The 11,125-nt window shown below is 46.8% G+C and overlaps 1 non-coding gene across 1 annotated transcript; it reads right to left on the bottom strand.

Annotated features, from left to right (window-relative positions):
- Positions 1-10,704: 10,704 nt before the first annotated feature.
- On the bottom strand, positions 10,705-10,808 carry LOC112208519 (small nucleolar RNA U13). Its single transcript, XR_002942995.1, has one exon. It is a non-coding gene; the product is annotated as a small nucleolar RNA U13 (small nucleolar RNA).
- Positions 10,809-11,125: the final 317 nt, after the last annotated feature.

Here is an 11,125-nt window from a genome sequence, read left to right as displayed (position 1 = left end):
GAGGCTGCTCTGCACCTGGCTCTCCTGTTCTGTGGCCCTGCCTTCCACGATGTCAGAATAAATCATCTAGTTAACTGGCTATGGGTTGGGGTGCCAGGAGGGAAACCAGGTGGGGAGATTGGCAATGAGACAGAAATGACTCGTTTTGCCACTGGTTGTGTTGGCATTTTGTAGACACAGCCCTGGGCTCACTCACTGCATCACCTCCCACATCAGGCCATTAGGAAGGGAATTTTTTGTGTAGAGTACAAAGTATTGATTGTCCATCTTTCTTAACATTTTAATTGCATTTCAGAGAACACTGAGCTGCAGTCAATGTGGGGCTGCCTGGTTTCCCTTTGCCCTCAGGGGAACAGATAATCTGGAGAAGCAAGAATGAAGAAAGCAGCCTTATAAATAAACCAGAAGAATTAGAGTGAGGACAGCTCTACCCAGCCCGGCTGGCAGCTGGCCACACTGCAAACCCGCTTGTGGGAAAGCTGGTTTTTGGGGTGCAAAAGAAAAATACTAAAATCAGCTTTCTGGTGTGGAAACTCAGGCAAGTGCAGGCACATATGCTCACCTTGGCTGTTCCCAGAAGTGCCTAAGCTGCCACATGCTATCTAGCTGTGTCCTGCTGAGCTGCCTGAGCACAGGGACCATGTTCCATCGCACAGGTCGTGCGGATGGGCAGCAGGTGCCAGGAACCCAAGTGGCAGAAGGTAGAGGTGAGAGAGCCCTGAGAAGCTGGCCCTTCAGGGCTCATAGGGAGCCATAGACCGTTTCTGTTCCATGGGGAGTGCGTGTGCTGGGGACTGCAGAGAGGCAGGAGACCCTCCAGGCCCTTCCTTCAATGCACACCATCAGTGCTGTCCTTGGAGTTCTGAGGCTCTGGCTGAAAGAAGATGCATCGATCCAGTTTTAAACCACAGCTAAATAAGCCTGGGGTTATAAATTAAATATAACCAAGCAAAGTGCCTCCAGAAACTGCCCCAAGCTTGGTTGTGTTTAGAAAGCTTCCCAGCTCCCTCCAGGCCATGTGGTCTCTCCAGGTTCTGACTGAGGACTGGAGTTGCTGGCTCCGTTTACTTGGTGCCTGTCATTTTCTGCTTTGTGATTTATTTTGTGCTGGCATCTTCTACAGCTATTTAACTTTTCATGAGTGTGCATGTCTCATCTTTTTGCCTATATTGCAAAATGCCTCAGGGGTTGAGACTGCACCATATGCTTCAGAATCAGCATTTGATCTCTGTTTTGAAAGGTCCACTTCTCCCAGGGTCTCACTTTGCGGGCGAAGGACCCTGGCCTGAAAGTTCGAATGAGTCTCCTGGGCTAAAGGAGGTATGGGGCAGGGCTGGGCTGGAACTCAGCTCTCCCGAGGCTTAGGTTCCCCAGCACTGTTGCAAAGACTGAACTGCTGCTTTTCCAACTAGGTGAGAGGGGCACACCCCTCAAAGTTATCACGCACAGTGGATCATCTTTCCTTCCTTTATTAAACAAAATCATTTTCACTGATAATCGTGCAATAACCAGTAATGGTTTCTTGAGTCATTCTTTAGTTTAAGACAATAAATTATTTAAAAAGAAAAACTTTTGATTTCAAATATATCATTAAATTCAATAAATTATTTCATGTATGAAATAAAGTTTGCGCTTACCAAACAAAAGATATCTTGTGATCTCTGCTGCTTCGCTGTGTTGGATTTTCAACATAAAGGGGAAGTCCATGTGGTCACCTGCAGCCACAGTGTTGGGATAGCTCTGGGGACGTGTGATTCCCTTTACAATCACTGTGAGATCATTGCTTCTTTTGAGTGTACTATTAGAATATAAGAACATGAAGTACCACAAGGCTGGGGTCACAAACTGCACCTGAGCAGGATTTGAATTTAAAAAAAAAAAAAGGTGAATAGCTGAATTGCTGTGAGTTGTGGAGCATTCCATATAACTCGGAGCTCTCTGAATCAACTTCCCTGTAGGGTATAATATTTATTAAAGAGTACGTCATGTCTTCTTTTGAGAAGTGTCTGTTCATATCCTTTGCCCACTTTTTGATGGTTTTTTTTTTCTTGTAAATTTGTTTAAGTTCTTTGTAGATTCTGGATATTAGCCCTTTGTCAGATGGGTAGATTCCAAAAATTTTCTCCCATTCTGTAGGTTGCCTGTTCACTCTGATGATAGTTTCTTTTGCAGTGCAGAAGCTCTTTAGTTTAATTAGATCCCATTTTTCAATTTTAGCTTTTGTTGCCATTGCTTTTGGCATGTTCATCATGAGGTCTTTGCCCATGCCTATGTTCTGAATCAGCAAATATATGAAAAGAAGCTCAATTATCCCTGATCATTAGAGAAATGCAAATCAAAACCATAATGAGATACCATCTCATGCCAGTCAGAATGGCGATTATTAAAAAGTCAGGAAACAACAGATGCTGGTGAGGCTGTGGAGAAATAGGAATGCTTTTACACCATTGGTGGGAATGTAAATTAGTTCAACCATTGTGGAAGACAGTATGGTGATTCCTCAAGGATCTAGAACCAGAAATACCATTTGACCCTGCAATCCCATTACTGGGTATATACCCAAAGGAATATAAGTCATTCTACTATAAAGACACATGCACAGGGATGTTTATTGCAGTACCATTCACAATAGCAAAGTCGTGGAACCAACTCAAATGGCCATCAATGATAGACTGGATAAAGAAAATGTGCAGAACATGCAAGTTTGTTACATAGGTATACATGTGCCATGCAAACCACCATGGCACATGTATACCTATGTAACATGTCCCATATACACCACTATGCAGCCATGGCCGGGTGTGGTGGCTCACACCTGTAATCCCAGCACTTTGGGAGGCAGAGGCAGGAGAATCATTTGAGGTCAGGAGTTTCAGACCAGACTGGCCAACATGGCAAAACCTTGTCTATACTAAAAATAAAAATAAAAATAAATTAGTCAGGCGTGGTGGTGGGCACCTATAATCCCAGCTACTGGGGAGGTTGAGGCAGGAGAATCACTTGAACCCAGGAGGCGGAGGTTGCAGTGAGTCAAGATTGCACCTTTGCATTCTAGCCTGGGCTACAGAGCAAGACTCCACCTCAAAAAAAGGAAAAAAAAAAAAACCAGAATACTATGCCGCCATAAAAAGCAATGAGATCATGTCCTTTGCAGGGACATGGATGAAGCTGGAAGCCATCATCCTCAGCAAACTAACACAGGAACAGAAAACCAAACACACTCATAAGTGGGAACTGAACAGTGAGAACACACGTACACAGGGAGGGGAACATCACACACAGGGGACCGTGGGGGAGTGGGAGGCAAGGGGAGGGAACTTAGAGGATGGGTCAATAGGTGCAGCAAACCACGGCACATGTACACCTATGTAACTAACAAACCTGCAGGTTCTGCACATGTGTCCCAGAACTTAAAGTAAAATTAAAAACAAAAAGGATATGTGGTGAAGATCTGCTCATTTGAGACCTACATTTATATTATTAAAACTCAAGAGTAACCATGGCAATTGGTTAGAACTCAGACCAATACAAGATGTTTGTGGAGAGAAGCATGTTATTGCCAACATTCTTTAGAATGGTGGTAATAAAAACTTGGTGATAATCAACTTTTAGTAAGTTTTCATATTGTTTTAAAATCCCCTCCAGGCAATGCATCCCCTATTGCTGACCCCTGGGTGGGCTGTTCCCACCACCGCAGCCTCAGCATGGCTCTGTTGCAGCAGATGGTTTGTGATAATCGTATTTTGTCTGAAACGTGGGACTCTAAACACCCTCCTAGTCTAGCTGTGTGCATCAGAAGGTCTCTAGTGGGTGAGAATAATGATTAGCAAAGGAGCACTTGCTATTTGGCTTTCGCCCTAATACCCTGAGTGGAATCTCAGAGAGCATGGCTGGTCCACATGGAGGCTTCCTGTATAGACCAGAGGGGCTACAGGACCTAGAATGAAGCCAGATGAATGAACCACTCTTTCAACGAGGCTCACATGTGTGACTTTCAACTCTGCTGCCAAGGAACATGCTGGCATTGGTAAGCAGGTCAGCCTGTAGGAAAGGGAGAATCACTGAGAGGGAGACGGAGTGTCCACCCACATCCGGAGCTTCCCCCATTCCTTGTTCCCCGTCTTAGGATTCACGGGTCAGTGTAGCACACCAGGACCACCAGACCCTGCTACTGGCATTGAAGAAGGAGTTCAAATAAAGAATAGAGAGGGGAAGAGCTTAGGCAAATGACAAACCCTGCATTTTCAAAGCCATCAACAATATGACATTTGGAGGCAAATAAATTAATCGATATTTAAAATTTCAGATGATTTTAACAAGCCTGAGGTGGAATAACGCATACAGGGGCCTCCATGCCAAGTGAGCTCCACCAGCCAGGGAGAGGCATTGGCTTAGAATGAGTCTTGGATGACAGCTGTGGTAGTCAGCTTAGGAGGGCACCCATCCTGCAATTATGGAGGCAGTATATTTTTTGGCAAATAAATGAGAGTGGAGATCACGTGAGCTACTCTTTTCACACAGAGAACAGATCTTGATTAATTTTTCTCATGCTGTAGGATATTGTTGGTTCCAAATGAACTGGCTCTTACTCTTTAATTCTCTGTCGAGATCATGTATAACAATTCTTTTTGATTCCTTGGTTGATTGCAAAAGTTCTTATTTTTTTAATGATCTCTTTAAAATCCGGAGAGTTGCCTGTAGCCAAGGTGATTTGAGTACCCACTTTAAGAGGACTTGCTTTGACACCTTCCATGAAGTATCATTGCAAGATCTCTCCACTGAGTCTGGAGAATACCGGGGGAGGTTTACGCAATTTAACAAGGAAATCTGCAGAAGCTGCTCTTGGCTCCTTCTGTCCCATGTTATTTTTGCCATTTCTGAGCACATAGAGTTTAACAAATTTTCACTACTGTTTGAGGCTTCTTTCCTCAGCACCTAAATATGCAACTTAGTAAGATGCTTTTGCCAAAAGCCTCTTGTAACCTCAAGCTTCTTTTGTCCTTGAGCTATTATTGATAAATGTCCGACATGTAATAGAGTGCGTGGTCATGTGTGGCTGTGCTGTTCTGGTGGAAATAGTGCAGTAGCTTCCATGGTATAATACTGAGGCTTGAAAATAACAGGTCAGGGCATGCAGCCTTCACTGAGTTCCATCCACCATCTTCTTACAAGAGGTTTGACAATGAGCAAGGCATTGATTGCTTTATTTCTCCAAGGGACAGAAGAACTGGAAGAGACGGCACTCATGGCACTGACTCTTAGCCGCCACGTCCACATTACCAGAGCTGCCATGCTAGCCTGTTATCACTTGCACACATGTGAGGACACAGCATCATATGTGGTGGTGCTAATTCTGCTCTGAACACAGGGCTCTAGTGAGCCTCTCACCGCTGCTCAGCTGGGCTCCACATAGGAGCAGCCCATGATGCCCCTAGAAGACATCACTCACCAGAGATAGTCACTCTGTATTCTAAAATCCAAAGCACCAATGAACCTCGCATGGCCTGAATGTGAGGGAGACCCAGCATGCACTGGTGACGCACGCATTGGTAAGCGTCACCCCAGCCATTTAGATAGGTGCGAGCAGGCATTGTTGCTTTCAGCTGGGCTGTCCTAGGTGCATGTGCGTTTGCCACATTTAGCACCTAAACCATGCAAGCACACTCATGGCCCCACAAAGGATGGCTTTCATTACGGGGGCGATTGTCTCAGAGTGAGGACCAGGGGCTGGGATCAGGCCCACAAACTCAGGAGTTTGCAGCATGAAAGCGAAAGCCGACTCCAGCAAAACCTCCTCCCTCCATCAGACCCAGTGACAGAAAGTGCTGGTCCTCTCTGTGCATATGTCCCATGGGCATAAGATTCTGGAGGACACTAGCTTCCCTCTGGGGCTGGTGGCCAAAGTGAGTGATGTCACTGGCTGCTGGGCAGTGGGGTGACAGCATACACCAGCCTCTAAGCAGTGAGGACAAGTGTAGGCCTGGAAGAGCACTCATGGGGGCAGGAGTAGAGGCCAGCCGAGTCCTGGGAGGCTGGTGTGCACGGGCCTGTGGCACCACAATACAGCAGCCAGCTCCGTGCCTGGGCCACCCTGTGAAGAAAAGGGGCTGGAGAGCAGCCCCTCTGCCCGGCTTGCCTTCCTGCCTCCTGGATGGTCTCTCGAGAAGCTGAAACTTGGGTCTTGGCGCCATGGTGGGTGCTGTCAGATGTCTGTGGTCTCCTTCCTCTCAGTTCTGTTCTGTGTGTGTGGAGTGGTTCAGTGCCATTTCCCTGCCTGTGACACTCCCCTGGTGACAGCAGAGATTAGATCTCCCCTGGTGCCAGAGCTGCCCACAGTGTGCCTGGCTCACCTCTCAGGTTCCGCTCTGCCAGCGCGGTCCCCTGCTGCACATCAGGGGTTCCTAGCGAGTGCTAGGCTCCTTTTAGCTCTCGCAGGACCACAGAAGCCCTCCCCCTGCCGATCTGATCCTGTGTCCCCACTCCCCGGCCAACTGCCATTCCTTGAAACCCAGCTCAGTCCTCAGCCCCTGAGGAAGCTCCCTTGACTTACTTCCCAGGCACTCTGTGTGAATTTGGACTTTGACCACAGATCCTGGTTCTGTTTCCATTCACCCCACTGCTCCCAGATTGCAGGATTCCTCAGGGGAAGGGCAAGGTGTGATTTGTCCACTTTTTCTAACCTTTAGCATGTTCCATTGATATTAAATGTTCTGTTTGTGAAGGAATTTGAAGATTTTCTTTTTATTTTGACAATTTGTTTTTCCTTTGTAGATTGTGAAGTCACTAGAGAGGGATGCAAAAGCCTTTTATCGATCATAGTTCTAAAGACCAAGCAGGAAAGTGTGAAATACGCCCACTGAGGCCAGTTATAAAAGCCAGAAGCGAGCCGGAGCATCCTCCCTGGAGCTGTCAAATCCCTACTTGCCTTAGGGCTGAGTATGGTGGACTCCTCTGCAGGTATCAGGAGGTATGCGCGGGGCAGACGGCGCCTCTATCCTGCGCTCTGTGTGCTGCTGGGCTGGCCCTGGGGTGCAGCAAACTCTCCAGGGGCCTATAAGTCAAGCCCTGGGAGACAGCTTCTCCAGTTCTGAGGGATTAAGCAAGAGGATAGGGCTGCTCTATTTTTTTAAAAAAATTTTTATTAACTGTGTTCCTAAGCCTGGCTTGTAGTCAGGTTCAGGCATGGAGGGCAGCTGAGGCTTGCACTGTAATTTATTGCTACTTGCCATAATCCTGGAATCGCATCCCACTCCGGCCCAGGCCTGGAAGGCAGAATCTTTCCTCAGCCAAGAGCATGATGTCTGGTTGTTGTGGGGATGCCTGCCTTCCCCTTTGGCATGGGCTAGAAAGCTGCCTGCACTCCACTCTTGATGGCAAAGATGTTGAAGGAAGAAGGAGACTTTAATTGACAGTCATTTCATCTTTGGCATCAGTTACCTAATGACAGAACCCATTGCGCTCCCCTGGGGAGAGCTGTGTTTTCATCCATTAGACAAAAGACAGAGAATGTGTCTCACGCATCACTTCATTCCCTTCCATGAGCACAGAGTAAGTGACTAAGAAATGGTAACTGTATGGATAAATGAACTTAGACCAACCTCAACTATTTTTCTGGGACTCAGTACAGAGATGGATAACTTTTATAAGATACATAAGTTCAAAGTGCTTCACAAATGCCATCTGCACCATGACTAGAGGAGGAGGTATTATCCCATTTCACAGATGCAGGTGGTACAAGCATGTGACCATGCAGTGGAGTGGTGCTTTGTGTTCAAGCCAGGTCTGCCTGTGAGCTCATTTTCCTCCTCAAAGACTTGCTTATCCTCTCAGGTCCAGAGAAGAGAGTCTGCTTTGAGTGCACGCGAGCATGACAAATATTCCTGAGGCTGCACATCACAGTGCATGGCGGTTTGTGGGTCCCGCTAGGTGGTGAGATATTTGAAGACGTACAGGCTCCTGCAGCTCTTGGATGCTCCTGAATCTGCTCTGATTGGGTGGAGCAGGTAGGCAAGAAGGGCTCCTGGAGATCCAGAAGGAAGTAGTTGTGATGTCTGATGCCTGGAACCATGGTCAGCAAGGGGCACTGAAGGATGGGGCAGGGGAGGAGCCTGGGTGAACACAGACATGGGTGTCTGAGATGGTCACTAGGAATGTTCCTGTCTAGTTCCCAAGAACATGAACCCAGCAGGGAGAGGAAGGAGACTGAGCATCTCCTGCAGCCAGCATCACTCTCAGGGATGAACTCTGGTGCAGTTTGGAGAAAAGCCACACCATCAGCTGGCCCTCCCGAGGGAGTGTTGCAAGTCCTGGGCTTGCAGTGGTGGCCTGAACTCAGGAGAGCTTCACTTTTCACCTGGGGAAGGAGTCATGTTGGAACTAATCATAAAAATGATTATGGAATTTGAGACATAAACCCATGTAGCAAAATATTTCAGTGGGCAAGTTGGAACTAGAAGCATTACTTTTGGTCTCTTACTGTTAATCACAATGTGATTTGTTTGTTCAATATGGGTACAGAGTATTTCTCCTATTTGTATAGTCCTGTTCTAGGCAAAAAAAAAAAAAAAAGAAAAGAAAAGTCATTAATGAAATGTTCCTGTGAATACAAGACATTTCGCAGTATTCTTGCCGGTGGTCCCCCAATCCTTCTTGATCAGTGTTACTACCATTTGACAGTTAAGAAATATAAGCCTTAACATGGTTGAGTATCTTGCCCAGTTGTCACAGAAGAGAGCAGTTAGAGTACAGTTACATGCAAGTCTTTCTAAAACTTTAGCTCTAAATCTGTTTGCAATTTAAGAAAGAAAATGGCTGGGTGCAGTGGCTAACACCTGTAATCCCAGCACCTTGGGAGGCCGAGGCGGGTGGATCACAAGGTCAAGAGATCAAGAGCAGCCTGGCCAACACAGTGAAACCCCGTCTCTGCTAAAACTACAAAAATTAGCCAGGTGTGGTGGTGCACACCTGTAATCCCAGCTACTTGGGAGGCTGAGGCAGGAGAATCGCTTGAACCCAGGAGGCGGAGGTTGCAGTGAGCTGAGATCATGCCACTGCATTCCAGCCTGGTGACAGAGTGAGACTCCATCCAGAAAGAAAAGAAAAGAAAAGAAAAGAAAAAACAAGAAAAGAAAAGAAAAGAAAAAACAAGAAAAGGAACAGAAAACCTTCAACAGGCTTACATTCTGACTGAGGGATGAAAATGAGTGCCTAAGACATGATGGCACAATAAGAAGAACAGGACACTGAAGAGCTGGCAAGTTACCCAGCGATGAGTTTGAGCTCAGTGCAACTCTCCATGGGATCTGGGCGACCAGCACGGTGGAGGGAGGGCAGAGCATCCATGCACCTGCCTAAGGAGCAGCTTGTCTGCCTTCAGACACCTCACAGGGACAGATCGGAAACAGCTCTCTGAAGCCTGTCCCCTGTCAACAGTGGGCTGGGCCAAGGCAGGGCTACCTGGGACGTGTGCTGAGGCCTGGGGTAGGCCCTAGGGCCAGGGTGTATGGACCAAAGGCTGTAACAAATGGAGATAGCAGGTAGACCTAGAAATCACGTGGGCCAAAGAGGCTCCCAGGAAGTCACTATGGTATGTCTATCTGTGGAAGGACCGAGCATACATGGAGAAGCCCAGATGGGAGGCAAGGAGTGGATAAACGCATCGGAGGGAGGCCTGGGAAAGTCCCGGAGAATTGTTGAGAATACTTATAGAAGGTGCACACAGGCAGTGAGCAGGCTTGCTCAGGAAGGGCTCACAGGTGTTGAAGCTTTGGCCGTTTAGGACTTGGCAGACTAGGCAGGCATGAGCTTATGTCATATGCAAAACAGTGGGGACTTTGGCAGCTTTAGAGCAAGCCCTGTGCAGGCACTGCTGGGGCTTCAGCCTCCAGACAGATGAGCTTCCTGGAGGAGCGTGCTGCAATTCCGTAGGTGCTACCTAACAGAGCACAGCACCAGGGAAGGCAGCCTCCGCATGGAAACCACCCCGGCAAAAATGCCTGCAAGCCAGGCCTCATTTGCATTCTTCTTTTAAAAACAGCAACACTGTGAGGCCAAGGTGGGTGGATCACCTGAGGTCAGGAGTTTGAGACCAGCCTGACCAACATGGCAAAACCCCGTCTCTATTAAAAATACAAAATTAGCTGGGCATGGTAGTGTGTTCTTGTAATCCCAGCTACTCAGGAGGCTGAGGCAGGAGAATCACTTGAATCCACGAGGCGGAGGTTGCAGTGAGCTGAGATTGTACCATTGCACACCAGCCTGGGCAACAAGAGCGATCTCAAAACAAAACGAAACAAAACAAAACACAGTGGTGTATTTTGCTGTAGTTTTGTTTTACTATTATCTCTATGTAAGAGGTTATCTTACACAGTTATCGCTATGATAATATTTAAAGAAATAAACCTAAGGTCCTCCAGGATCAAGATAGTATCCTAAGTGAGAATATGTAAGCAATTTCCTCTACCAATTCCTGCAGTTATTTCCCACTGAAATAACTCGACTAGTAGAAAAGGCAAAATTATATCTCACAGTGAGTAACCATAAAAAATTGAACACTGACCTACAAAGCATCTGACAGATTTCATCTCAACTCTCAGTATGAATGAACCAGGTATCTCTATGTGAATGTTTGCAAAGAGCAAGATCACAGAATGGAAAGGCTACAAATCCCGAAGAGCAGTACCAGTGTGAACACTTCTTTTTAAATGTCAGACCGGTAATGTACTGACATTGGAACAAGATCTGAGAGAGGCACGTCTCACACTTGAGTGTGAAAACCCAATCATCACATTCATAAACCACAAAAACATCCAGCGTGTTTTTTTTTTTTTTTTTTTTTTTTTGGAGATGGAGTTTCACTCTTGTTGCCCAGGCTGGAGTGCGATGGCACGATCTCACCTCACTGCAACCTCCACCTCCCGGGTTCAAGTGATTCTCCTGTCTTGGCCTCCCGAGTAGTTGGGATTACAGACATGCGCCACCATGCCGAGCTAATTTTTGTATTATTAGTAGAGACAGGGTTTTGCCATGTTGGCTAGGCTGGGCTTGAACTTCTTGGCTTCCCAAGGTGCTGGGGTTAGAGGCGTGAGTCACCAGGCCCACCCCAGTGTGACCATTTAAAGCAAAT

The sequence above is a fragment of the Pan troglodytes genome, chromosome 13 (genome assembly GCF_028858775.2).
Source record: "Pan troglodytes isolate AG18354 chromosome 13, NHGRI_mPanTro3-v2.0_pri, whole genome shotgun sequence".
Lineage (NCBI taxonomy): Eukaryota > Metazoa > Chordata > Mammalia > Primates > Hominidae > Pan > Pan troglodytes.
Note: the sequence above shows the minus strand (reverse complement) of the source record. Positions and strands in the feature narration are given on the sequence as shown.